We start from the raw sequence: 27,287 nt of genomic DNA, 5'->3' as shown, positions 1-27,287 counted from the left end.
ATAAATAGAAAAAAAAAAACCATCTTACCAAAAGCAGTCTACAGATTCAATTCAATTACCATCAAAATTCCAACACAATCCTTTACAGACCTTGAAAGCTCAATTCTCATCTTCATATGGAAAGACCAAAAAAACAAACAAAACAAAACAAAATCAAACCAGGATAGCCAAGACAATCCTGTACAGTAAAACAACGTCTGGAGGTATCACCATCCCTGACTTCAAGCTGTACTACAGAGCAGTAGTAATAAAAACCACATGGTATTGGCATGAAAACAGACAGGTTGATCAATGAGATAGAATCAAAGACCCAGAAATAAGCCCACAAACCTGTGGACACTTGATTTTTGACAAAGAAGCCAAAATATTACAATGGAAAGAGAAAGCATCTTTAACAAATGGTGCTGGTCTAATTGGATGTCTGCATGTAGAAGAATGCAAATAGACTCATGCTTGTTATCATCCTGCACAAAACTCATGTCCAAGTGGATCAAAGACTTTAACATAAAACTGGACACACTGAATCCAATAGAAGAGAAAGTGGGGAACTGCCTTGAACTCATTAGCACAGGAGTCAAGTTCCTCACCAGAGCACCAATATCTCAGGCACTAAGATCAATAATTAATAAATGGGACCTCAAAAGGTTTCTGCAAAGCTAATGGCACAGTCAATAGGACAAAATGGCAGCCTGAGAATGGAAAAAGATCTTCACCAACACTATGTTTGACTGAAGACTAATAAAGAACTCAAGAAATGAGATACCAACAAACCAAATAACCCTATTTTAAAAATGGGGGACAGAGCTAAACAGAGGAATCTCTAATGGCAGAGACACGCTTAAAGAAATGTTCGACACACTTAGTCATCAGAGAAATGCAAATCAAAATGGCTCAGATCCCGTCTCACATCTGTCAGAATGGCTAAGATCAAACGCTCAGGTGACAGCACATGAACACTCCTCCATTGCAGAACAACCACTCTGGAAATCAACTTGGCCATTTCTCCGAAAGTTGGAAATAGTTCTACCTCAAAACACAGCTTCACAACTCCTGGGCATATACCCAAAAGAAGCCACACTGTACCACAAGGACACTTACTCACTTAACTATGTTCATAGCAACTTTATTCATAATGGTCAGAAACTAGAAACAGCCTAGATGTCCCTCAACTGAGGAACTGATAAAGAAAATGTGGTTTGTTTACACAGTGGAATACTACTCAGCTATTAAAAGCAAAGACATCATGAAATTTTCAGGCAAATTGATGGAACTAGAAAATACCATCCCGGGTGAGGTAAACCAGACCTAGAAAGACAGGCATGGTATGTACTTATTTTTAAGTGGACATTAGCCATAAAGTACAGGATAACCATGTTATAATCCACAGACTCAAAGAAACTGAGTAATAAGGAGGGCTCAAAGGAGGATATGTGAATCCCACCCAGAAGCAGAAATAAAATAGACATCAGAGATGTATGGAGATGGGAAACTGAGTGAGAGAGGGGTTGAGGAAGGGGGAGAGAAGTGGGCTGGGAGAGAGAATGGAAATCTGAGAGGGGGCATCTCTGGGACTAGCTTGAGACCTGGGACAGAGGAGGCTTCCTGTAGTCTGTGGGGATGACCCTAATTGAGACTCCTAGCAGTAGGGGATATAGAGATCAAAGGGGCCACCTCCTGTAGCCAGGGCAACTTTCAGTGGAGAGAGGAAACATCAATCTACCCACAAAACCTGGGACCCAAAATTTGTTCTGTCTACAAGACGCGCTGAGGTGAAAATGGAGCAGAGCTTGAGTGAACAGCGCAACTCGAGACCCATCCCATGGTAGACAGCCAAGACCTGACACGAATAATGATACTCCTCTAAGCTTGCAGACAGGAGCCTAGCATAACTGTCTCTTGAGAGGCTTGATCCAGCTGTCGACAGAAACAGATGCGGAAACCCACAGCCAAAGGCCAGGTGAAGCTCAGGGAGTCCTGTGGAAGATTGGGGAATAGGATCGAGTAGGCTGGAGGAGTCAAGGACAGCACAGAAGACCTACAGTCAACTAATCTGGGCCCGTGGGGGCTCACAGAGACCGAACCAAAGAGCATGCAGGGGCTGGATTTAGGCCTCTTACACATTTGTAGCAGCTTGGTCTTCATGTGGGGTCCCCTCACAACTGGAGCAGGTGCTGTCTCTGACTCTGTAGTCCGCCTTTAGATCCCCTTCCCCTAGCCGGACTGACTGGGTGAGCCTCAGTGGGAGAGCAAGTGCTTAGTCCTGCTGGGACTAAATCTCCAAGGGCAGAATGTATGTGGGGGTGGGGGGGCGTTACCCAAGAGTGGTTTCCCTTCCTCAGAGAAGGGGAGTGGGTAATAGGGGAAAGGATTTGTGAGGGCAAAACTGGGAGGAGAGGAGGGGGGTTCGAAGGGGATGTAAAGTGGATAAATTAGTAAATGAATGAAAAATATAGTGCTTTGTGACCAGAAGCCTAGCTCTTGATGAAATGGCAGGTGTGTTTCAGCCTAGTTCCTTCAGGGTCTCACAGTAGTCACGTGGCCAATTTGACTTCACTTAAATTGTGTCAGTCCGTGTGACCTTCCTCTCACTGTGTCTACTGGCCGGCTTGTTTATCTTTCGTGGTGCTGGGGTGGGACCCAGGGGCTCCTGCCATCAGGCTAAGTAAGTTCTGCCTCGGGACCCCTCCTCACTCTCCACTTAGGATACAGTGCTCTAGGGTCCAAAGCAAAGGGAAACCTGCTGATTTGAAGCTTGCATTGTCCAAAAGGACTTGTAACAGTTGCTTAGAAGTTAGACAAAATGTTTGCGTTTCCATTGCGTTTTGTTTTCAGAGAAGAACATTTTATCGCTGAGGTCATCTAGAATTGTTAGTGAAAATAGTAACAACCAGTGGGCCTGGTGGGGACCTGCCTGTTGTTTCAGAATTCAGGAGGCTGAGGCAGAAAATCAAGAACTCTAGGCCAGCCTGGGTTACTTTGGAAAACCCTGGTTTGGATTTTACCTTGTTTTTGGCTTTTGTTTTTTGTTTGCTTGTGCGCATGCATGTGTTAAAATAAAATGCAGCAGGCACAGTGGGGTGGTTTCACCTCTGTGGCCCTGTGATGAGAGAAGTGGAGGCAGGAGGATTATGGGTTCAAAACTAGACCAGGTTGGGCTACATGAGACCCTGTCTGAAAAAGAATTAAAATATTAAGGAAATAAATTTTTAAAGGGAGAGTTTTTTAAACAACAATGGATTTTTATTCCATTTATCAGGGGTTTAAAGTCTATACGGAAGTCATTCACCGGTCACCCAACTGAAACTTGTCTAGGTAGAAAAATGCATTACACCTTTTTTGGTTTATTTTATTTTATATTTTTGATGCAGGGTCTCATTATACAGTACTGCCTGGCCTAGAACTCATATGTAAACAAGACCGTCAGACTCACAGAGATCTGCCAGCCTCTGTCTCCCTAGTGCTGGGATTAAAGGTGTGTGCCACCAGGCCTGGCTAATCATACACTTTAAATTGATAACATTTTTCTCCGCCTTTCCAACCCAGGCGTCTACTTTTCTAAATATTATACTATAGTTCAGATGAATACCCTCCAGTTGGATATATATATATATATATATATGATTAATCAAAAGTATATATCTATTTTGAGTTTTTATTATTTAATTTTTATTATTTAATTTATTATTATTGTGTGTGTGTTTGTATGTGTCTGTACATGAGTATTCAGGTGCCTACAGAGGCTAAAAAAATGCATTGGAACTCCTGAGACTGGAGTTACAGGCTCCTGTGAGTGTCCCAGTACCAACGCTGTACTTGGGTTTTCTAAACAGCAAAGCTTTCTTTGCCACTTAGCCACTGGTCCACCCCCACATACACTGGGCTTCTGGGGAATTACTTTTGGTATCTGAGAGTATTGTCCTTCTTTGTTTTGACCTGATGTAATTTTAAAGCGTCTATAATCAAGGATGAGAACGGTTTAGATCCTGTTTGTGTGCTTGATGCTGGTTTGCGATAGAGTTTCGCACAGCCTGGGCTGCTCGTGAACTTTAGCAGAAAAGAAACTTGAGTTCCTGGTCCTCTGGAATGCTGGGGTCGCAGGATTGTGCTGGCTGCAATGCCGGTGGCATTTGGTTGGTTGGTGCTTGACCATCATGCCGAGTTCGCTTTCAGGGTTCTGCCAGCTTTGAGAAGTACAGGACGAATGTTCCAATGTTTCTTGTTTGAGGACGATTTAAACAGTAACGGTCCTGACTGGCTTCCGTTACATGGCAGTTAGGGAACGTGACCTTAACTTCTTTTGAGAACTTGTTTTTATTGTTGTTGCTGCTGCTTGGTTAATGTATTTCCTTGCTCTGACACATCTGTGTCTCAGGTTGTGGTGGTGCCGTAGTTTTTCCAGTTAGAGTTGGTGAAAGCGCCATGTACTGCTTTTTACTTCCAGTTTGAAGAATGGGGTCAGCTGGTAGATGGGAGGAGGTGCATCTTATTTGGTCTCACCCAACCTTCACACATTTTAGGAATGGACTCGGACTCCCGTATTTGCCAGGACTCACAGGACTTACCTGCTTGGCTCTCCATCTGGCTTTTGATATCCACACACATTGCTGTTTGTGACCTTAATCCATTTGTTTTCACGGTGGTTTGCTGAGCCCATGCCTTAACCCACCACCTTCCCTCTAATGACAGTTTAGTGCTTTAGCCTCTTAAGGCCGCTGTGGCAAATGTTCACTCCACACAGGCTATGTAAGCAGAGGCTGGAGCGCAGGCTCATAAACCTCATGGTCGCCTTTGCTGGGTGACCACAGCAGTTCTGCAGTGTAGCGAGCCTCCGATCTTGTCCATGAGTATTCCCTCTGCCTTGCCTTCCCCAAAGCAAGCAAATCCCCAGATTCCAGTAACTTGGCCCAAAGTAAGGGTCTAAATACGATGGCTGTAGTTTATAGCGGGACTCAGGAAAAGCTGTGCTGCTGCACAAGCGTTCCTGGATCAGGGCGGATCGAACCTGTTGTGGCTTCTAAGTTCACCTCCAGCTTCACGGGAGGGCATAAGGACTTTTTAACGACAATAGCCTGGAGACTACGTGAGATTTCAATAACTAGGAGCAGAGAGATGGCTCGGCAAGCAGAGGGGCTTGCTGCCGTGCCTGACAACCTGAGTTTGAACCCTGGAGCCCACAGTTGTCCTCGGATCTCCACAGAAGTGATACATGCGTGCGCGTGCACACACACAGACACAGACACACACACACACACACACACACACACACACACACACACACAGATGTGGTTCCCAACAGGGAGCCTGGCTCCCGCCCACAGCTCTGCCACTCCTGAGGATGAGTAGGAGTTGCAGTGAACACTCAGCCAGCTCTGCCCTGAGAAGGTTTCTGTTCACGAATTCAGAACAAGAGGCAGGTGGTTCTCCTCTTTCCCTGTGGAATTCAAACACTTCCCTCTGATACACCTTTGTTATCTCTAGCCCTTTGTTCTGGCTCTGGTGACATTGGCCAGTTACCATCTATGTCAATCAATCACCTCTCTCACCATGGTAATAATTTGCCTCTTTCCTATGAGTCAAATTTCCCTCCTATTTCATTTTTTTAACACAAGATTCAACTTCATTCAGCACCTATTTTTTCTTAAACTCAACTCAGGGTCACTTGCTTTACGTTTTAGTTTCCATCAAAAACATCCTGACCTCCTTCTTGTCCCTTTTCCTTAAAAACAGGGAACTGGTACGGCCCAGTTTTTCTCAAGGCAGCCTGGCCACGTGCTCACTGTCCCTGCACATTCTTCTTGCCTGTCTAGCAGGAGAGGACGACACGAGCACTGGTGGGCAGAGAAACATTCATCCCCAACAGACTAATGGCTGTTTACACGTGTGTTTTTCTAGGGAACCAACGTCCACGCTGAGGCAGAGAGTTGCTGGTGTCCTTAGTACACAGGACCCTGCCCTGAGTAACCACCGCTGTGACTCCTGTCCTCAGATCAGCTGCTCTTGAACTGAGGTAAATGGAAGCCTATGGTTTGGGTTGTACTGTGCTCTGTCCAGAGTCTTCTGTCCCACTGTTTGACATCGCTGTCCACATCCTGTGTGAGGTCAGTAGGCTTTGCTTCTTATCATCCTGTGTGAGGTCAGAAGGCTTTGCTTCTTATTGCCTGGCTGGCAACGGTTGGCTTTACAGATGGCACAGATCCATATGTGGTCAGTAGAAACGACTTGCCCAGTCTTTACTGTCTATAAAGAGTTCTGGGACATCCTGATCGGTGTTAGTTGTATTTCTGGTGTTCTTATGTCCAAATCCTCCGGCAGGAGTGTTCTGTGGACATCTTCTCTAATTTCATTACTTATTCTTTATTGTTTCTTTTAGTGAACAGGGACTCTTAATCCTAACAAAGTCCAATCCAGTTATTCTTTTTTTCGGAGCTGGGGACCGAACCCAGGGCCTTGCGCTTGCTAGGCAAGCGCTCTACCACTGAGCTAAATCCCCAACCCCAATCCAGCTTTTCTTAAATGTTTGTGGGCCATCCTTTTTGTGTCCTGACTAAGAAATCTTTGGATACTCCAAGGGACCTGTTCCAACTTACCTTGCTGTACAATGAACCATCTAAGACTACAGTTACTTAAAAAAAGTTGTGTGTGTCTGTGTATCTATGTGTTGTGTGTGTCTGTGTATCTATGTGTTGTGTGTGTCTGTGTACATCTGTATGTGTTGTGTTGTGTGTATGTGTGTGCTTATGTGTCCATGTGTATGTATGTGTCTGTGTGCATCTATGTATATATGTGTCTGTGTATTGTGTTGTGTGTCTGTGTGTGTTTATGCAGGCGTCTGTGTGTGTCTGTGTTGTGTGTCTGTATATGTCTATGTGTTGTATGTCTATGTGTATTGGTGTGTATGGCTGTGAGTTGAGTGTGTCTGTGTGTGTCTGTGTGTGTGTGTGTGTGCGTGCGTGTGTGTCTGGAGCAGAATTTGATCTGAGTATCTCCCTCCATTTCATTTTTGAGGCAGTCTCTCACCACATGGAACTTGGTGACTTGGCTAAGCTTCCTGACCAGCAGACTTCAGGACCCTCTCGTGTCCACTGTCTGGTGCTGAGAATACAGGCACAGACCACCACACCTGGCTCTTTGCCTGGTTTCTGGGGATCTGGGGAACTGGGCCTTCTCTGTGCATCGGGATCTCCCAGACAATTACAGCTGGGTGGATGGTGCTGGAACATCATAGAACAGAGCATCAAGGACTGTCCAGGCACCAGGCAGGGTTCGTTCCTATACTCTCTCCACATAACCTAATTGGACCTTTTCGAAACCTCATACTTCTACAGAGTCACACTACTACCGGATGGCCAGTTATGGCTGCAACTCTCTAACCCACACAGATGCAGAGAAAAACATAGGACTCCTGATGATAGGCAAAGGCAGAAAAGAACAGTGCGATTTGAGTTGGGACACCCTAAAATGTTAGGTTTCTGCTTATATTGGTCTTTAGGTATTTTTCTTATCAACATATTTTAGTTTACAATGTAGAGATCCTCAACCTACTTTGTTGTATTTATTCTTGAGTATTTAATGACCTTGTGCTACCTAATATAGTATTTATACTTCATTTTAAAATCTTTATTTGCGGGTTGATGGCACCTGCCTTTGATCCCAGCATTCAGGAGGCAGAGGCAGGTGGATCTCTGTGAATTTGAGACCAGCCTGGTCTTCAGTTCACTATTTAATGCCTGATACTCCAGCTTCAAGGGCTATGATGCCTTCTTCTAACTGCTTTGGACTCCTATATGCATGTATAAGCACGTATAGCATGCACACACACACACACACACACACACACACAGAGAGAGAGAGAGAGAGAGAGAGAGAGAGAGAGAGAGAGAATAAATCTTTCACATCTGGTTAGATTTTCTTCACCCCATTTTCCAACACGGTGTCTGAGTGCACATGCATGAATGAAGACAAGTTTTGTATCTGACAGCAGGCAAACAGCTAACACGTAGGACGGGAGCGCTATGGAAGCAGCACATTCCCTACCTGGTTCTCTGTTCCTCTGACCCACAGTCACCTGCAAACCTGCAGCTGATTGTGTTACCATCAGGCAATCTTCCTGCCCTCGCCCTGGCCTGTGGTGTTTGTCTTGTAAATATCATAGATCCCAGGATACAGTACAAAATTGCTGGTCCTCCTCCCTTCTGCCCTCCCCTTACACACACACTTTCTGGCCAGTTACTTCCTGGCAGCTCTGGCACTCGTCAGACACAGTGTTAGTACCCATGAAAAGTGGGACTGGCTGGGATGCTGATTGCTCCTGGAGTTCCAGTCTCCCTATGCCTTAGACCCTCTGTAATCACAGAGGTAGTACCTGGCTTCCCACTGACCTCTATTGTATGAGGAGGCATGAACAGGATAGGTTTGTACCAATCTGATGCGTCCCACCTGTTGGCAGTAAATGCGCTTATGGGACTCTGGGTAAGCTATCCACAGGGTCCAAGCTTCCAGGGCCGAGTCCTCATTCCCTTTTTCCTTCTTTGTTTGAACCACTGTCTCCTATATTAAACTCACAATACGGTCCGGGGTAAGCTTATATCCCAGTCTTATAAGGCAGGATGCCTCAGCCTTGAGAATGCTTGTTACAGGCATGAGCCGCCATATTTGGCTTGTTTACATAAATGTCATGAGGAAGGTTCGAGAGATTGCTATGAGAGTCTCCTGGGCAAATGACCTTTAAGGACAGAAGTCGTTTATTTGTGGTGACCTAAAATTCCATTTATTCAGCCATTCATTTACTTATGTGTGTTGGATGTTCCTCTGTGAGTGTGTGTGTGAGTGTATGAAGGTGTGTGTGTGTATGTGTGTGTGAGTGTGTTTGTGTGTGAATATGTTGTACGTGTGAATGTGTGTGTATGTGTATGTGAGTGTGTATTGTGAGTGTGTGTGAATGTGAATGTGTGTATAAATGTGTGAGTATTTTGAATGTGTGAATATGTGTGAATGTGAATGCGTATATAAATGAGTAGTGTGTATATGTACTAGTGTATGAATGTGTGAGTGTTTTGTATGTGTAAGTGTGTGTATGTGTATGTGAGTGTGTTAGTGTATGTGTGCAAGTGTGTGAATGGGTGAGTGTGTATGTGTGTGTGTGTGTGCACATGCACGAGTGTGTGCATTTGCCTATGTATGCTCAGACCCTGAAGACAGCTATAGCTCTCTCAGAGCTAGAGTTACAGGAATTTTCAGGATGCCCTGCTTGTTACATGGATCCCTGCGGTGGTCTTCATGACTACAGAAAGCAGTCTTTACCCCTCCTTCCCCACTGGCACGTCTGTGTAGATGTGTATTTAGATCCAGCACTAGGGGAGGTAACATGTTGGAAATCTGAGTTGGGCAGAAGGAAGTAGTCCATATGTCTGAGAATGTTCTTGCCTTGTCACCCCCAGGAGGGGGTGTAGCTGAGGTCTGAGATGCTGCTTCTCTCTGTACACCAGACGCCACATAGTGACCTCAGTGTGCAGGGACAAGTGTGTGGGGACCCCTCCCGTCCCCCATCTCTGGTCTTGTGGTCACGTTTGCTTTAGATTTCAGAACACAGCTCCTGTTCAGTAAAACTCCACTCAGGACGTTTTCTCCCTGATGGAGACTCTAATCTCAGCCACTTACCTCTCAAGGTTCATTCCTCCGTGTGTTTTTGTAGAGCCATTCGATCAGACAGTAGCATCACTCTAGCAGAACACCAGGGACAGGGGCTGAACGTCTAAGCCACAGCACCACAGCAGCTGGAGGCTGGGTTCAAACAAAAAAGCACCTTTCTTCCTGATTTATTTATGTTTTCAATGTTGTGTCTGTATGTATGTGTATCTGTGTGCCTGCATATGCGTATGCATGCCTGTGTACGTATGTGTCTGTGTGTGTACAAGTGTGTACATGTATATGTTCACAAGCACACACATGCCACAGTGCTCATGCGAACACAGCCCTCAGAGTTGGTTTTTTCCTCTCACCATGTAGGTCCAAGGATTAAACTCAGGCCATCAGCTTTGGCCCCAAGTGTGTTAGCCTGCTGGACCATGTCTTCTGCCTTTTTGTTTATTTTTAAAGCAAATTTTTACCATTTTTCCCTTTTTGGAACTGGGAATGTAACTCAATTGATGGAGCGCTCGTCTGGGCTTGACCACATGAAACCAGGCATTGTATAGGTAGGAAGTTCAGAAGTCCAAGATGATCTCTGCCTACGTATCAAGTTCAAGGCCACCCTGAGCTGCATTCTGAGCTAGAAGATCCTGTCTAGAGACAACACAAAGAGGCAAAGTTAGCTGTAGGTTCAGACTTGACCGGATGATGTGGATTCATGATGTTGATCTGACAAAAGCTTTTAGGGTGGATTTGGGGATGTTGGGAGGTGCAAGGATCTTTCCAAATATTAATTCCCTTATTCAGTGAGTGTTTACTAAGAATCAAGTACCTTCTAGACTTCTTTGGAACAGGATGCAGTAGACATAAGGCCCAGTCATCTTGGAAATGCTCTGGACATTTTTTTTTCCGGAGCTGAGGACCGAACCCAGGGCCTTGCGCTTGCTAGGCAAGCGCTCTACCACTGAGCTAAATCCCCAACCCTTGCTCTGGACATTTTAATTGTGTCAATGGCAGCTATGGATCTAGATGAGAGAAGTGGTGTTTTATTCTCCCAAAGTCAAATGAAAAGTTGTCTCAGGTGGTTGGTATTATCCTTGGCTTAAAGGGTCCATGGGACCTTTCTCTCTGGCTGTGTGGTTTTCACTTTGGCTCTTACCTGTGCCCTTCTCCCCTCTGTCTCGTCTTCAGGAGCCCCTCCCCCTCACTCCAAGCTCAGCCACAGTGACCCCCATTGAAGGCCCCCATCGTAGGCTTCATGTCTGCACTCACAGTACAGCTGCCACCATCTGTCCAGGTCACTGTGGGAAAGATGACACTGTGTAGTCGAGATCCCAGGATGAGCAACTCTCTCTGTGGTCTCAGCCATAGCTCTCTTCTTCTCAAGAAGCCCAAACCCCCATGGCCTCAGGGGACTTTTCCCTAATAGCTCAGGATGCTTGAAAGGATGAAAGGACCTAGCAAGAGATCCTGTGACTGGGTACCCTCACCAACCCCATGGAGAACCCTGTCATTCAGACTGAATCCAAGCATAAACCAGTAAGCATGTTCTAGAACCCTCTGTATTGAATTCCTTCAAATCAGTCATTAACATTGAACGTGCAAGAACATGCCCAGTGTTGCCATCCCCTGGTGAGCATACACAGAACCTTCCAGAGAATTCTCCCCATTCCTGATCCCTTAGTCACCAGCTCTGCCCAGCCTTACTCTTGCTTTTTTCCTCTTATCACGTTTACAGGAAAACCGTCCGGTCTACTCACTCTCTCACTCCCTCTTCCTCCCCTTCCTCCTCACCCCTTCTCTCAGTGCTCCTCCTCCCCCATTCTCTCCTCCAAGTTTTTAAAATAATATGTGGACAAAACCAGGTTTCATTTCACAATAAAATTACAAAACAAACAGAAAGTTTGGGGTGGGAAAGAAGTTAAATGGGTAAAAAGCTTCCTTCGTGTTCTGGGGGACCTGAGTTCAATTCCCAGACCAACATTAAATCGCCGCACCGGGGAGGTGGAGGCTGCTGGGTTCCTGGGGCTTGCTAGTGAGCCGGCCTACTTGGTGAGCTCCAGGGTGAGTATCCAGACTCACAGGAGGACGGCTCTGGAGGATCCACAGGCAGGGTGAAGTCTCCACAAACACAAACAGATGCACATGTGTGTATACACAGGTGAACACACATGCATGCACATAGTCCTGCAGAGAGATGACATGTGCGAGGCAAGAAGGCATTTCAGTTCAGTGAGATTTAGCAGTGAGTGTTGGTGCAAACTTGGGAGTCCAACCCTGAGTAACGTATCTTAGGCATATTTAAGCACAGCACAATTGGGTGAAAACATCCCAGATGATAACTCAATCCTGTGTGCACAGTAAAGCATAACCTTTATATAAATAAATATATACATCAATCTTGGGGGATAAAGTAATCTAAATACAGGTCAGACAGGACTCGGTTGAAACTCTTTGCTAGGTCCACACAGATAGCTTCTATACACTGAGAAAAACAGCTTCGTGATTAGATTCTTGGGGAAGGTTCAATGCAGGAAAAGTCTCTGGCCACACAGATAATGCAAAGGTCACCATGCTAATAAGAATGCTGTCCTCCACCAGCTTTCTGGGTAATGACAGGTTTTGCGTTCCTTCCCTTGAAGGAACAATCCTCAGTGCTTAACACTCCAGGCTCGTCTCATGTTGTTCTGTGAGCACAAAGACCTCCATGCCTCCAAACACACACACACACACACACACACACACACACACACACACACACACACACACACGCACGCACACATGCACACATGTATACACCATTCTTTTAAAACAAGAAACTTCCAGCACGTAACAAGCTTAAGCCGAACCAACGGTACCACAGGCTCTACGTGGTTTCCAACGGTCACTGTGACATCTTTTTTAACTTGTTCCAAGATCCACTCGCTCTCTGCCAGTCCCATTGTTTGCCCCTAACTCCTGAATGCCTACATCACAGGCAGAAGCCACTACGCCTGGCTAACTTGTTTCCTGATGTTTCCATTAAACTGTGGCCGTGCCTCCTGCCTGCTATCCTCTGTAAGCGGTGGGGATTCTTCTCTGTTGGAGAAAGAATAGAACACATCAGGTTCATCTGCTGCTTCAGGGGCTTGGGACTGCACAGAGCCCAGGAGGCTCTGAGATGAGATACCACAGAAGCACGGTGTTTTCCTTCCTTCTCATCCTGGTGAGTCTCCCTCCCCTGAGTAGAGCCTTTTGGTGAGCTTGAGGCAGGTATGGCACGAGGGTGAGATGTTTCCTGAACCCACACTACGTGAGTCCCTGTAATCCCAGGTTTCCAGACCTTGCTCTGACACTTGCCAGCTGTGGGTCCTTAGGCAACTCATCCAGATCTCAGTTCACATCTGTAAGATGGGAGTCACAATGGCTTCCTCCCACTGCACTGACGTGAAATCCCGTGAGCCAGTGAGTCTTCGGAAGCTCTTTGTAAGCAGGGGAGGGGAATTTGGGTTATCTTCCTCAGTGTGATCCAGCGGCCATCCTGAGGGACTGTCCCCTTCCAGGGGAATTCCAGCATTCAGTCCTGCCCAACTGGAGAAACAGGTTACTTAACTGATAGAGGTTGGCATGGACACATGGCTGTGACCACCAGCTGCCAGATCTCTAGGGATATTTAAATGGAGCCTGGGCAGACACATTTTTCACAGCTCTCAGGTGCAGTTCCAGGCCATTGGAGAATGCTGTGTCATGACAAAAACTGGATTATGCCGAGTAGCTTCCTGCTAGATTCGCAAACAGACCCAACCAAGTTTGTACAAATGTTCACAAGGAAAAATTCCTGAAGACCCCAAAGCCCAGGCATCTGAAGGCGAGAAATAAAAGGCAGCCTAAAATATCTTTGGAACAGCCAAAGGTTCAAAGGGCTGGACTGGAGTCAGACCAGTGGTTAAATGAAGACCACAAGTCAATTCTCCATCCCACTTTATGAAGCTCGGTGTAGTGGCCTGAGTCAGTAAGCCCAGCACTGAGGACGTGGAGACACGTGGATCTCTAGAGTTTGCCAACCAGCCAGGTTATCTGAACCAGCAAGCTCCAGACCCAGGGGCCTAGCTCAAAAAAACAAGAAAAAACAAGGTGGGGAGCTCCTGAGTAACAGCTGAAATTGATGTCTGATCCTCTCTCTGTGTCACTCGGTCACTCGGTCACTCAGTCACCGGTCACCGGGTCACCGGTCACTCTGTCTCTGTCTCTCCTCTCTCTCTCTCTCTCCCTCCTCCTTCCTCACCTCCTTTCTCCTCTCTCCCCATTCTCTTCCATTCTTCTTTTTCTCCTCTCCCCCATCTTCTTTTCCCTCTCTTCTCTCTTCCCTCTTCCCACTTTCTCTCTCTCTCTCTCTCTCTCTCTCTCTCTCTCTCCTCTCCACACCCCCTTTCTTTCCTCTACCCTTGCCTCCTTTCCCCATGGCAACTTCCCTGGCCTAGGTCCTTGGGGCCAGTGAACCTGCCCCACCCCCTGCCACCAGTACAGTCTCAATAAACCTGCCTTTAATATAAGAGGAGGAGGAAGATGAAGGGAGGAAGAGGAGGGAGGAAGGAGGGAGAGAAGAAGAAGAGAAAGAAGAGAAAGTCGGCAAAATGTCACTGTAAGACATTTTGAACCTGAGAACCAGGTGCAGCGATGTCCAAGGGCGGGAGACGGGCGTTGCCAGCTCTGGTGGAAGCATCCTTTACCTTTCGTTGTTTGCTTTCTTAAAATTTTGCCTGAGTGTTTTTCCTGCACAGATGTCAGTGTACCATGTGTTTGCAGTGTGCAGTGTCCCTAGAAGACAGAAGAGAAGAAGGCGCTGGATAGTGGAATTATAGATGGTTGTGAGCCACCATGTGGGTGCTAGAAACCAAACACAGGTCCTCTGGAAGAACAGCAAGTGCTCTTAAAGCCATGTCTCCAGTTCCTGTTTTTGTTGTTTTAAGGATGTGTGTGTGTGTGTGTGTGTGTGTGTGTGTGTGTGTGTGTGTGTGTGTGTACATGCCCATGTCTAGAGGTAACCTCAGAGGCTAGAAGAAGGTGTCAGAAGCCCTACAGGGGGAATTGTGGGTGGATGTGAGCTACTCTATCTACTTGAGTGCTGGGAATTGAGCTTGGGTCCTCTGTAAGAGCAGCAAGCACTCTTAACCTCTGAGCCATCTCTTCTGAGAGCTGTTGTTGGTCTCATGAAGCACAGTCTGGCTTCAGACTTACTAAGTCATCAAGGATGACCTGGAACTTCTGATCCTCCTGTACTACCTACCTACCCCCAAAATTCCAGGCGTGTAGCACCACACCTAGTTTACGCAGTGCTGGTGATTACCCGCCCCCCAGGCTTCCTGCAAGTGCTCTACCACCCGTGCTGCCTCCCCAGATTCCCCCACTTTTTTTTTTTACTCTAACCAGACCCTCAGTGGGTTAATTTCACCCACACTGCATACGTTGATCTCAACTCACTTTCCCCCTTCCAATGCTATACTCTTCAACACGCACCTTCTCAGTGCACACATGGGGGGTTGTTCCTCAACTGCTTCACCAGTTGCCTTAGAGTTTATTTTTCTGTTGTTCTGATAAAAAAATACTCTGACAAAAGCAACTTAAGCAAGGAGACGTTTAAATCAGCTCACAATGCAAGGATTCAATCCATCATGATGGAAAGTCAAAGCAGCAGCAGCCTGAAGCACGTGTCTATTCAGGAAGCAGAGGGCAATAAATGTCTGCTGCTCCCCTGCTCCCCTCTAGGTTCCGTCTTCCCATCTCATTTAACACAAGATCATTCCCCATGGGCATGCCCAGAAGCCCATCTCTCCAAGTGATTCTAGACTGTTCAGCTGACAGCCCTAAGCATCACACCGACTCTCTGGACACCCCTTCATCCAGACAAGGGCACACAAGAAATTAATTTTCAATCTGAGATACCTACCTCTCTACATATTGTCCGCAACGGGTCAGCATCAGTTAGAGCGACAGAAATAACCAAGTGGATGTAAATCAATGTCCCAGCTCTCCTTTTCTTGCCCATTGATGCCCACACCATGCCCCCTGCCGAGGGCGTCCATCTCTTATTGCAGGTAGCCACACCTCAGTAGGTGTGTCAGACGCTGGGCGTCATCAGACATGGAGGATTAATCCTGGGGGCTAACGCCACAGAAGCCCCTGATGTCTTGAGAACAGCTCAAGAACAAGCCAACACAAGACAGAAGTCTGCCCGGTGAGCTCCCATAGTGCAGCGCCTATGTGTACCATGAGCTAGCCCATCTTCCTAAATTAAGCACTGTTTCCTGTGACAGGCTCGAACTTAGAACCTTTAACTCCCACCATCTCCTGGAGTCTTCACGGTGACTCTGCTGGTTAGAACAGTAGCCCCCATTCTGCAGGTAAGTGAATGGCCCAAAGAAAGGTTCAGAATGTTTTCCTGGCCATTAGTGCAGAACTGTGGTCTTATTTCAGGCTCCCATCCACTGTTGGTTCATGCTACAAAGGTCTTCAAGGACTCATTCCCCTGAGTCTCAGGCAGTCTTTCAACATAGGACTATTTTGAGCTTCATGCTTTGTGAACTGCTGTGTCTGGAGAAACCTGTCCCACGGCCAGCCCAATCATCTAAGAGGGTATTTAATTGACAATACCCTTCCATCCCAGTGTGTGGGAGCCTGGAGTGGAGACAAAGAGAGAGCATGAGGGGCGACCATGATAATGTGTTGCTTCAGCCTTCAGGGAGCTTATTGCAAAAGGTCAAAGGTTACTTGGCCCAACTGACCAATGAGCTGGGAATGCCCCACTTCCTGGGAAATGAATGAACAATTCAGGGGCCTCTTTGGTCCTTTTTACTTCTTAACCTTTAAGCCTTAAATCTAAAGCAAACCATAAACAAGGGAGGCTCTCTACGGCTCCCTCAGCCATCGGTCTGATTGATTTTTATTTCCACAAGATACCAAAAACTTCCCCAACTCATGACAATTTGTTTTGTAGAAAACCAAAAAGAGGGGAAACTCAAATGTTTTTCCTGTCTTTCATTTTAACGTTTCTAATCCAAAGTAAACAAGAGACCTCTGTCCTTTGTGCCGGACACTGGCAGACACAGGACTCTTGTTCCAGCTTTCAGCATGACTGGCTACCCCAGCCCTGGCTCACACTGAGGCGCCTGTGTGTAGGAGTGAGGTGGCCTCAGAGCCTCGAATCCCTGCCCAGCAGAGCCAACAGCTGACACCCAAGCTTCACTTGCCCCTGAGCTCAGGACCCTCTGTAAGTCTACAAAAGAAGAAACCCTCTCCCCCATTACTCCCTGAAACCCAAACCCAGCCATGACCCTCAACACCCTTCTTCTGAAACAAAAATTCTTACAAAAGAAGAGATGCTTACCACAGAAAATTAAACAAGGAAAATCAAGATGAGGAATCCAGTCCTGCAATCTGTCCACATTTTTTGGTTTATTTATAACCTTGTATTTGTCTGTGTCCATGCATTAATACACTTATGGGAAGGACAGAATGTGACCACAAGATACATTTTTCAGACATGTATCATAGTCTGAGTTTAATTTCTTTTGTATTAGAGAATGAAATATAAAGCTATGATTGGGCATGGCCATGTATAACCCTCTCACTTGGGAAGCAGAGGACAGAGAATAGTAAGTTTGAGGCAAGCCTGGGTTACAATGTGAGTAACAGCCTGGGCCACAGAGTGAAGTCTTTCCCTCTAGCCTCCACAAGAAAAGTAAAGGTTCTGGGGTAATTTTAAGAGTTGTTACTATGAACTTCAAAGAGTCTTTCAGCACTGATGAAATAATCTGTATTTTTATAGAGATTAGGACACACATCTAAATGCAGATCTAGGGAAACAAGGACAACAATTCATAGTCTTTTTCATATTCTCTAGGGTATGTGTCTTAGTTTCTCTACTACTGCTGTAATAAAATAGCCTGACAAAGACAAGTTAAGAAAGAAAGGTTCACTGTAACTCACAGTTTGAGGCACTCCATCTTTGAGGCAACCAAGTCAAGGCATCAGGAACAGCTGGTCACATGACATTGGCAGTCAGGAGAAAAGAGCAACAAATACATGCATGCTGGTGCTCAGCTCACTTTCTCTACTCTTACACAATCCAGGATTCCCTGCCTAGAGAATGGTGCCACCCACAGTGGACAGTCATCATCTCAATGTAATCAAGGCAGTTCCCTACAGACAAGCACAGATCTAGACAATCCCTCATTAAGGGATTTCTTTCCAGGTATTTCTATCTCTGTCACACTGATAATTAAGGCTAATCACTACAATGTGCATGACCCAAAGAGGTAATAATTTCAATGAATGTGGACCACTGTTAGAATATTAATTAGGAAAAGTTTTCTGTAGGGGAAAAATAACTGTAACCAAATTATGAAGTCTAAGACAGTAGAAGTTTGGTGTGAGTTAGAAAAAAAGCAAACATAAACTATAAAGGGAGGGTGACAGTGTGATAAAGAGATTATTTCAAATCACTGGGGAAAGGAAGGAGGAAGGTAGATTAAGAGAAACAGTGTCATCAATGAATCAAATTATTTGGAAAACATAGTGTAATAGTGACTAAGTCAGCATTCATGCTGGCCTCTACCACAGCCTCTCCCAGTGTTCTAATAAAATAAAATCCATTAACTGAGAACTTGTCTAGCAATAATTCAAATTTAGCTTTGGACTTTATTTGATTGTTTGTTATTTATTTCTTTGTTTGCCTCTGTGTGTGATTCTTATGTTCTGGTGCAAGCAGACATGGGGCTCAGCAGAAAATCTTCCTTTCGTCATGTGGCTTCCAGAAATTAAACTCAGGTGGAAAGGTTTGAGCCGTGTATATTAAGTTAGTGGGGTTGGACTGTTGAACTTCGTGGCGCCTTTGCTGTTTCCATCCCTTTGTGGGGTCACCCGGAGTGAGGAACACTGAATTCAATCTGTCGCTCACTTGCTGCTGTACCTCACACGGAGAATTACGACTTTGGAACTGACGTTTGTACGGTTTCTCACAGCTCTGAGATCGGCAAGCTTGAAGCCCAATTCCATGGGTAGGCTGCGCTCAGGAGTGGGGACTTGTCTCTGATGCCCGTGCTCTCATGCTCTGCTAGACAAAATCCAACGTGGCAGGCTCTAATATGGGTGTTCAAAGAAAGCCACAGGGTCAGACCTAACTTCCTAAGGGAGGAGATTGATGAGGGCACAGGAAACAGGAAGTGTTCTTTAGTGGGCCACAAGGCACCAGGAAGAGTGGCATAGTGTGTCTCTACGGTTTTCCTACTTTCTAGCAGTTTTAACCAAACTAATCTTATTTAAGGATTGCTTCCTAGGGCTGGCAATTCAGCTCAATACTACAAAGGAAGGGAGGTGTTATTTTCTGGTTTGCTGCAAATTTTCTTCGCAGTTCCCATAACCCCTCCCCCAGATGACTTTCTGAGATATCTGCTTTTGTCTGTTACAATTTTCACTTGGCATATTTCTTAAAATCCTCTGGTTAGATTTTCACATTAAAAAGAGTGCTGGAGCCTGCAAGTTGGCTCAGAGAATAAAGGGGCTGCATAAGCCTGATGACCTGAGCTTGATTCCCAGAGCGGAGGGACAGAGGGAGCTCCACAGAGTCGTTCTCTGACCTCCACAGCCACGCATGCGCACACACAAACACAATATCAAGCTTTTAGAAAAGGGGACCTAGGGACTGGGGATGTAGCTCAGTTGGTAGAGTCCCTGCCTACCATGCATGAGGCCCTAGATTTAATCCCAACACCACAGGCTCTGGGCTCTCCTGAAACTCACAGGAGATTACATGTCCTGTGGAATGCAGGTGTGTGACACTACCCGTGGCTTATCATATGTTTTCTTCTGAGAGTTTTCTTCAGTGTCTCGGGCAGTAAGGTATTTAACCACACCACACAGGAAAGGAGGCAAGAATAGGCTGGGGAGATGGCTCCATGGGTAAGATGCTCATTGGAAAAGCATGAAGACTCGATTTGATCTCCAGCACCATAGAAAGTCAGGCACGGTGGCGTCTGCCCGATGTAAGCCCAGCACTGGGAAGATGAAGACAGAGGAAGCCTGGAGATCACTGGCCAGTGGTCTCCTGGGATTGATAAAGCCCCAGCCTTAATGGGAGACCTTGAAGAGAAGATTGAGGAAGACACCAAGGTGGCCTCCACATGTGTGCAAAAATGCACCCTACCCTCCAACCCTCCACACAATCATATCAACAGAGAGAGAGAGAGAGAGAGAGAGAGAGAGAGAGAGAGAGAGAGAGAGAGAGGGACAAAGAGAGAGAACAAAGAAAGAGACAGACAGACAGATAGACAGACAGAGAGAGAGAGAGAGAGAGAACAAAGAGAGAGAGAGGACAAAGAGAGAGACAGACAGATAGACAGACACACACACACAGAGAGAGAGAGAGAGAGAGAGAGAGAGAGAGAGAGAGAGAGAGAGAGAGAGAGAGAGAGCCAAGAGAAGATGAGGGATAGTTCAGCAGTAATCCAATGCCCAGTATGGGGTGGACAGCTCTCTGAGTCTCCTGGTTGTAAAAATGTAATCTAAAAAAAGATCTAGGTTCCCCTCCCATTTCACGGGCACCCTACTGAGGCATCAGGAGTGAGCCCAGAGCTAACAGGGTCAGCAGCTGTCACCTGGGGAAATGATTGAACATCGAAGGGGTGTCAGACCACACTTCTGCTCTCCATTGTTCCTGCCTCCAGCCTAGAAGTCCCAGCGAGCTCCGGGCTGTGAAACGTCCCCGTCTTCAGGAAGCTGTAAGGCTAGCCTCCTGCTTCTGCTGCATGGACTCTGAGTTCCTTCTTCAGAGACCCTGCCACGCTGGCTGTCTCAGTGATAGGCCTGGACTCGTCTCAGAGCTCCTGCCATGCTGTCGTTGTCTCTCTAGCTGCTCACAGTGTTAATAATTCTTCTAACGAACTCCGTACACCCCAGTAATGCAGCTCAGTACCCTCTTGAGTCCATCCTCCACCCCAAATCTGACAGTCCCCTCCTCATGGTCACAAAACAGTGAAACTACATACTTCTCATCCAGAGGCAGGGAAGGAGAAAAGGCTGCCTCAGGATTCTCTTTGTCAAAAGGGACATTTTCTTCCCCAGAAGCTTCCTGAGACTCCCTGATGCTTCCCTGGCCAGGCCCACCCCTCAGCCAATCCTCAGCAGTGATCAGGGACTGTCTTGTTTCATCTTGTGGTTCAGGACCTGCTGCCAATCTTGTGGGAAAGGAAGGAACCTGGCTGTGCTTCTGGCAATAGCAGCGAGCACGACAAACATTAAAAATGTGAGTTGGGTCAACATCAAGTTCGCATTGGTCACCATCCATCAATACTGGCTCTTGATTCTTCCCCATTGTTCAGTCTGTTTTGTTGACTTGGCTGGGGTCTTTTCTGCAGAATATTTTTCAGTCAGGGCGGAACACAGGTGGTTGACATTTTTATAGTTTATCTGAACTGTCTTGATAAGAAACCGAATTTTGAATCCCAGGCATATCCTCTCAAAATTCCTTGGCAATGTCCTTGTGGTCTTTGGCATTATCTGACAAACGTCAGTGTAAGTTTCATTTGGAAGCATCCTGACTCTTCCTCATAGTCTCCCACAGAGCAGAAGGGCTTGCCCAATGTCAGGAGCCTGGAACACAACAGACCGGCAGTGAAAGCTGTTTTACAAAGGTGAGAGGACCCAGTGAAGGAGCCATTGTCTGCATAGACTCCTACCACAGGGACTCCAAACACCCTGGGTTCTCTCCCCATAAACTGAAAGGCTGCCAAGCCTCCCCTCCAGCTCCCTTTATCCCGCTGGTGTCTGATGTGCTGGTCAGATCTCTCCACTCTCAACTTTGGTCAGTGCCACAGGTTCCACTCTGTCCTTACTTCGCACATACTCCTCATGCAGCTCAAATGTTGGCCGTGAGGACACACTTGCCCGTCAGAGTGGACATATGTCCTTACGTTTGCAGTCTCTTTGAACAAAGTTTCCATCTCCCATGGAGATCTGGGATGCAACTCTTCCCTCCTTCCTGCTACCTCTGGTTTGGGACAGAAGACCAGATTCTCCTGTCACCCTCTGCTGTCATCCTGAGCATCTGTTAAAAATATTTTGACTGTTGTTGTCTTTCTCTGTCTTATCTGACCTGTTTTTTTTTTTCATTTCCCCTTTCCTCTGACCTTGGGGAGAATTTATTGAGTTCATCAGGTAGACAGATTCATCATTAAAAAGCAAATGAGCAAGTCCCGTTTGGCTTGATTTTTCTTCCCTTTATTCTTTAGTGTGTGTGTGTGTGTGTGTGTGTGTGTGTGTGTGTGTGTGTGTGTGTGTGTGTCCATGCACATAATTTTGTGAGGCAAACAGCAACCTTGGTTCCTGATGGTCTGTTCATCTTGTTAATTAAGACAGCAGGGTCTGTTATTGGTTTGGAATTTGACAAGTAGGCTACCATGGCTGTCCGGAGAGCCCCAGGGACACAGCTCTCTCTATCTCCACTGTCCTGGAGTTACAGGTGCAAGCCACCACACCTGACTTCACACACACACACACACACACTTTACATACATACTCACATATATATTACATATGTAAAATGTACACACACACTTTACATACATACTCACATATATATTACACATGTAAAATGTACACACACACTTTACATACATACTCACATATATTACATATGTAAAATGTACACACACTTTACATATATATACTTTTACACATTTGCGTACATTTTACACACACACACACACACACACACACACACACACACGTTATGGGTTCTAGAGATGGAAGGTCTTCAAACTTCCATAGCAAGGACTTCGATGACTGAACCACCTCCCCTGCCTTTTCTCTCCTTCCACTATCTACCTTCTTACTTCTGAGCACCACTATTTCTATGCGTGTCCTGAGCTGACCCTGTTAAGGGTTTCTGGGTACTGGATTTGGGACTTTCCATAGGAACTGCTAAGAATTCCAGAGGCCATCTTCTCACGCTCCAGAAAGGTGTAGCAGAATACTAGGGCACAGCAGCAAAGACAATGGACCCATAGCTGGATGTCCAGATGAATTACTCTCCTGCCTCTGAGCATGTGGGGGCTGAGGGGGGCTGCCACATGATGTGCTGAGTCCAGAGTAGGTTTGTCTGCGTTGCCTTCAAGACCCTAAGATGTTCTCAAGTTGTGTTAGATGGCAATGCCCCTGCTGTGGCAGCTGGAGGTGTTTCAGAGTCCATGAGAATCTCTCTAAACCAGTGCCTTCCAGCATACGCCACCTACATATTCATGGACTCCAAGCTTCCACCCCAGGCTTTGGGGACATTGTAGTCTAGGATAGCAGGATTTGTCCAGTGTCTACATCTGAGGCCAGCGGGAGCACCAGGCAGGAGATGGGAGGCAGAAACCACATCAGTGCTGAACAGCACCGGCAATGAAAATCACCCAGGTGCCCAAAGGCAGAGCTGCACACAGCAATGAAGACTCAAAACGAGCCCAGCGTGTGTGCCCTTCTTTGTCCTCCTCTAGAGCAGGGGGCACGCTGACAGCTGAGGCCTCCACGGCACTGAAACTTAGACAATCTACTCCCTTTGCATCCATTTCTCTCCCTAAATCCCTTGTCATGGTGGAATCTCCTCATAGCACCAAAACTCAATTACCAGAGTCCTCCAAAAGGGTCCCCCATGACCAATAACCTCTGACCTTTACCATCTGGCAAGTGCCTCTCTATCCCCCTCTCCCTTTGCTATGTGTTGCTTCCTAAGTGAAGGCCTTGTACGTGCTGAAGCCAGCAGGCCACTGGCTCTGAGACTTGGCTTATGAGAGCCATCTTCCCTCTCACGCCCATGGCTGTTTCCTCCTCAAGACCTTCTAGAAACATCTGGCACCATTTACTCAAGGCCAGCTTGGCTGGCTGAATGCCAGGTGAAGGCACTAGGATCTGTGACTCCCCATCATCAGGAATGAGGGGAGGCTGGGGAATTGGGCAAAGAACCCCCTAAACACTCCTCAGACTGAGGATGGAAGGCACCTGGGCTGAGGCTTGATGGCCTCTGCCTCAGTTCTGCCAGTGTTCTGTTTGCTCAGGGGCAGGCATGATTGGCTCTACAGAGGGAATCCCCCCCTGCTCGATCCAGGGTCTATTCTTGTAAAGAGGGTTCTGCATGCACACAGGGAGAGTCTCAGGAATGCAGGGGACAGGCATAGCCGAGTCTGCAGGAGAAGGAGGGCACCGAGTCCCCTTGCAGTCTCAAGGACACCACTGGGACTTACTTAGCTCATAGATCAACAGATTCTGTACAGCTGAAACATATGAGTGTGGGCGTGTGCACATGCAGATGTGTATAGGTATATAGGTGTGGCCATGCATGTATGTACACCCATGAGCAAGGACATTGACATGGATTAAGCAAGGGAAGAGTAGGGAACGTGGAGCGGAGAGGCAAGCCCACCAGGGGAACTTTAATAGGCAGTTTTGTTCAGATGAAACACTGTTAAGCGGACAAACTCTGGCACCTAATTCTCCTATAATCTCAATGAGTTAAGTCTTATCTTTAATAAAATGTGAGAATCTGAGGCAGTGGAGCAGAGTAACCTTGGAACAAACTTCGCTCTCAACATCATTCTTGCTATTTGCTTCCCAAACCTGCTTATCTGTTCACTAGAATTAACTGGGAGGAATCTGGAGAGATGGCTCAGTGGTTAAAGTATTTGGCAGGCAAGCATGAGAAGTAGAGTCCAGAGCCCCAGAATCCACATAAATACTGGGTGGAGTAATAGCCTGCCTGAAATTCCAGGGAAGTAGAGACAGGGGATCACAAAGATGGCTAGCCAACTAACCTGATCAGTGAGCTCTGGGTTTGACTGAGGGACCTTGCCTTCATGAATGAATGAGGTAGAAGGAAAAAGGCGATGATGACTCACACATGTATGCACACATGTGCACAGGCACCCACACACATACAAACATGCATATACGCATAAGCATACCACACATATGCACATAAAAGTAAAAATAAACTGGAATGTTCTAAAACCGTATTATACCAGCTCAAGAAAATCTTGGGGAATAACGAATGATTTTCAAGTATTGGGGTGCACACCAAGTCAGGTGTGGTGGCCCACTTCTGTTGTCCCAGAGGCAAGGGCAGAAGAATAGAAAGTTCCCAGCTGTATAACAAGACCCAGCCTCAAAAAAAAAAATACAGACAGAGAGGGAAAGAGAAGAAGGTACGGGACGGGGGGTGGGGTGAGGACAGAGGCAAGGAAGGAGTGGAGACAGAAAGAAAGAACATACTGGGGGTTGGGGATTTAGCTCAGTGGTAGAGCGCTTGCCTAGGAAGCGCAAGGCCCTGGGTTCGGTCCCCAGCTCCGAAAAAAGAACCAAAAAAAAAATAAATAAATAAAGAACATACTGGAGTTGTGTACTTTTTAGTTTTTGAGCTGGCAAAATATCTTTTTCTCTGTTAGAGGTTTTTTTTTTTTTTTTTTACTTCTATTTGTTAGTCGAATATGTGGGTGTTTACCTGCATCTGTGTATGCATCTCATGGGAGTGCTTAGTGCTCATGGAGGTCAGAAGACAGTACTGGGTTTTCTGGAACTGGAGTTGTGTATGCTTTCAAACCACCACGTGAATGCTGGAATTCCCAGGGTGCATATTTTGTCCTCTGTAAAAGTAGCAAGTGCTCTTAACCTCCAAGCCATTTCTACAGCCCCACAAATTATCTTCTGATTGAAAATATTTTCCAGTCCTTCAGTGGACCAGCCCACTTGCTTGATTCTGCCAGCCCCAACAGTGTGTGGGCAGTGGGCAGAAGACCAGGACCGTCTGATTCCCAGACAGCTGGCAGCCAACCACGGCCTTGCTGCTCCACACGTGTTCAGTCCCCGGCCCTGATTCCTTGCCTCTTGTAGCTAAGGGAAAAGGCAAGTCCCAGGACAGGACCAGGTCAAACTGAAGGAAGTGAGCTGAAGGCCATAGGAAAGTTCTGTGCAGTGGATGGGGAAAATGACTGTCAGGGAAACCTCACCAGCATCAGGAGAAGGGAGTACAATAGTTTCTAATCGGTGATGGTTTTCTATGTAAACTCACACCGCTTTCAAATTATTCTCTTTATAATGGACCACCCATGTTATGGTGCAGATCTTAAATGTTCCTCTTATGTGGGACCCGAGAGATGGCTCGGTGGGTAAGAGCCCCTGTTACCGTGCAAAGGATCTCAGCACATAGGAATATGTAACTGTCGGTAACTCCAGTTTCAGGGGGTCAGATGCCAGACGATCATGTACTATAGAACTCCAGAGGATCAGACTCCAGACATACAGTCAAAATACTTACACAAGCAATATAATTTTTTTTTCCAAAAAGGGCGCTTGGAGCTTGGTGTGGCTCTGCAGGCCTTTAATCTCGGTTCTCTGGAAGTAGAATTAAGTAGATTTCTGTGAGTTCAAGGCCAGACAAGATTATGTAGTGAGACCCTGTCTCGAAAATAAAATTAATTAATTACGACAAAAAGATGCTTGGATTTAACACCATTTTGTTATTGTTTGGTTTGGTTTGGTTTGGTTTTTGGCTTTGGTTTTTGCTTTTCCCATAAAAGCTCATTTGTTGTTCGGTTGAGCCCCCAGTGGGTGGCGCTAGAGAGAGATGGTGGAGACTTCAGTCCGTGGGGCCCTGGAGGAAGTTAGAACGCTGAGAGTGTATCCTTCAAGGGGATATTGGGACACCCCCCCCTTCCCTGCTTTTGAGCTCAGACATATGCTCCCCCCTATTTTGTCCTTCCTCTTCACAGACCCAAAGCTACAGGGCCGGCCAAGTGAACATGAACTGGAACAGAAAACCAGCTGCTTTTAAGTTGATTTCTGTGTGCATTTTGTCTCAGCAACAGAAAGATGATTAATTAACCCAGTACCCACACGTTGGGCCAATGGCTTGAGCTTTCTTTTGGAATTAAGGTCCTCTGTTCTTACAATAAACTGAGGTTTTCATCCCTGAGACTTTGAGCATCCATCTAAGAAGTCGGCAAGAGAATCCCAAGGCCAACACACCCTACCACCAACGCTCCACCGGCTAGGAGAGAGCGGGTCTTCTCTGGAGCAGCTAGGTGTCAGGAAGCAGGAGAGGCTGGACTCTGGCTAGTCGTGGTCTCTCTGGGGTTACTGTCCCCTATGGATGCCCCATCCCCCAACACCCACGAACCATCCTTTCTCTACCCAAAGAAGCCTTCCCCCTTCTTGTGTTCCTCTGTCTAGTTCAGATTCAGGGGCCATCTCAAAGACACAACCTCTGAACAGGCCAGCTAGCTGACCCCCACCGCCCGCTCCTCTTTTGTTCCGCACTTAATTGTATCAAAGCCAGTTCTTATTCCGACTCCTGTATCCCCGAAGCAGTGGGACAGAAGGGTTGATGCGTGATTAAGTTCATGGTAGACAGAGATTCCCTGATCTTCACAGTGTATCTGGGGACGCAGAGTGGCTTTGCCCCTAGTTGGTGGCAGGTGTCCCGGGGCTGGCATGGATGGGGACACAGGTGGAAATTCGACTTAAATGAGTATTTGGCTGACTATGGAGAAAGCTTTTCTTGGGTCAAGCCTTGCCAGGTGGCTGGCTAAGCTCGTGGGGCTCCAGGCTCCTGCTCAAGAGTGTCTTGGAGAAGCCCCTAGCACAGGTGACTAACC

The 27,287-nt window shown here is 46.6% G+C and overlaps 1 pseudogene; it reads left to right on the top strand.

Annotated features, from left to right (window-relative positions):
* The window catches only part of LOC116904316, a 52,019-nt pseudogene that overhangs the window by 24,480 nt on the left and 252 nt on the right, over positions 1-27,287 (top strand).

Source organism: Rattus rattus, chromosome 6, assembly GCF_011064425.1.
Source record: "Rattus rattus isolate New Zealand chromosome 6, Rrattus_CSIRO_v1, whole genome shotgun sequence".
Lineage (NCBI taxonomy): Eukaryota > Metazoa > Chordata > Mammalia > Rodentia > Muridae > Rattus > Rattus rattus.
Note: the sequence above shows the minus strand (reverse complement) of the source record. Positions and strands in the feature narration are given on the sequence as shown.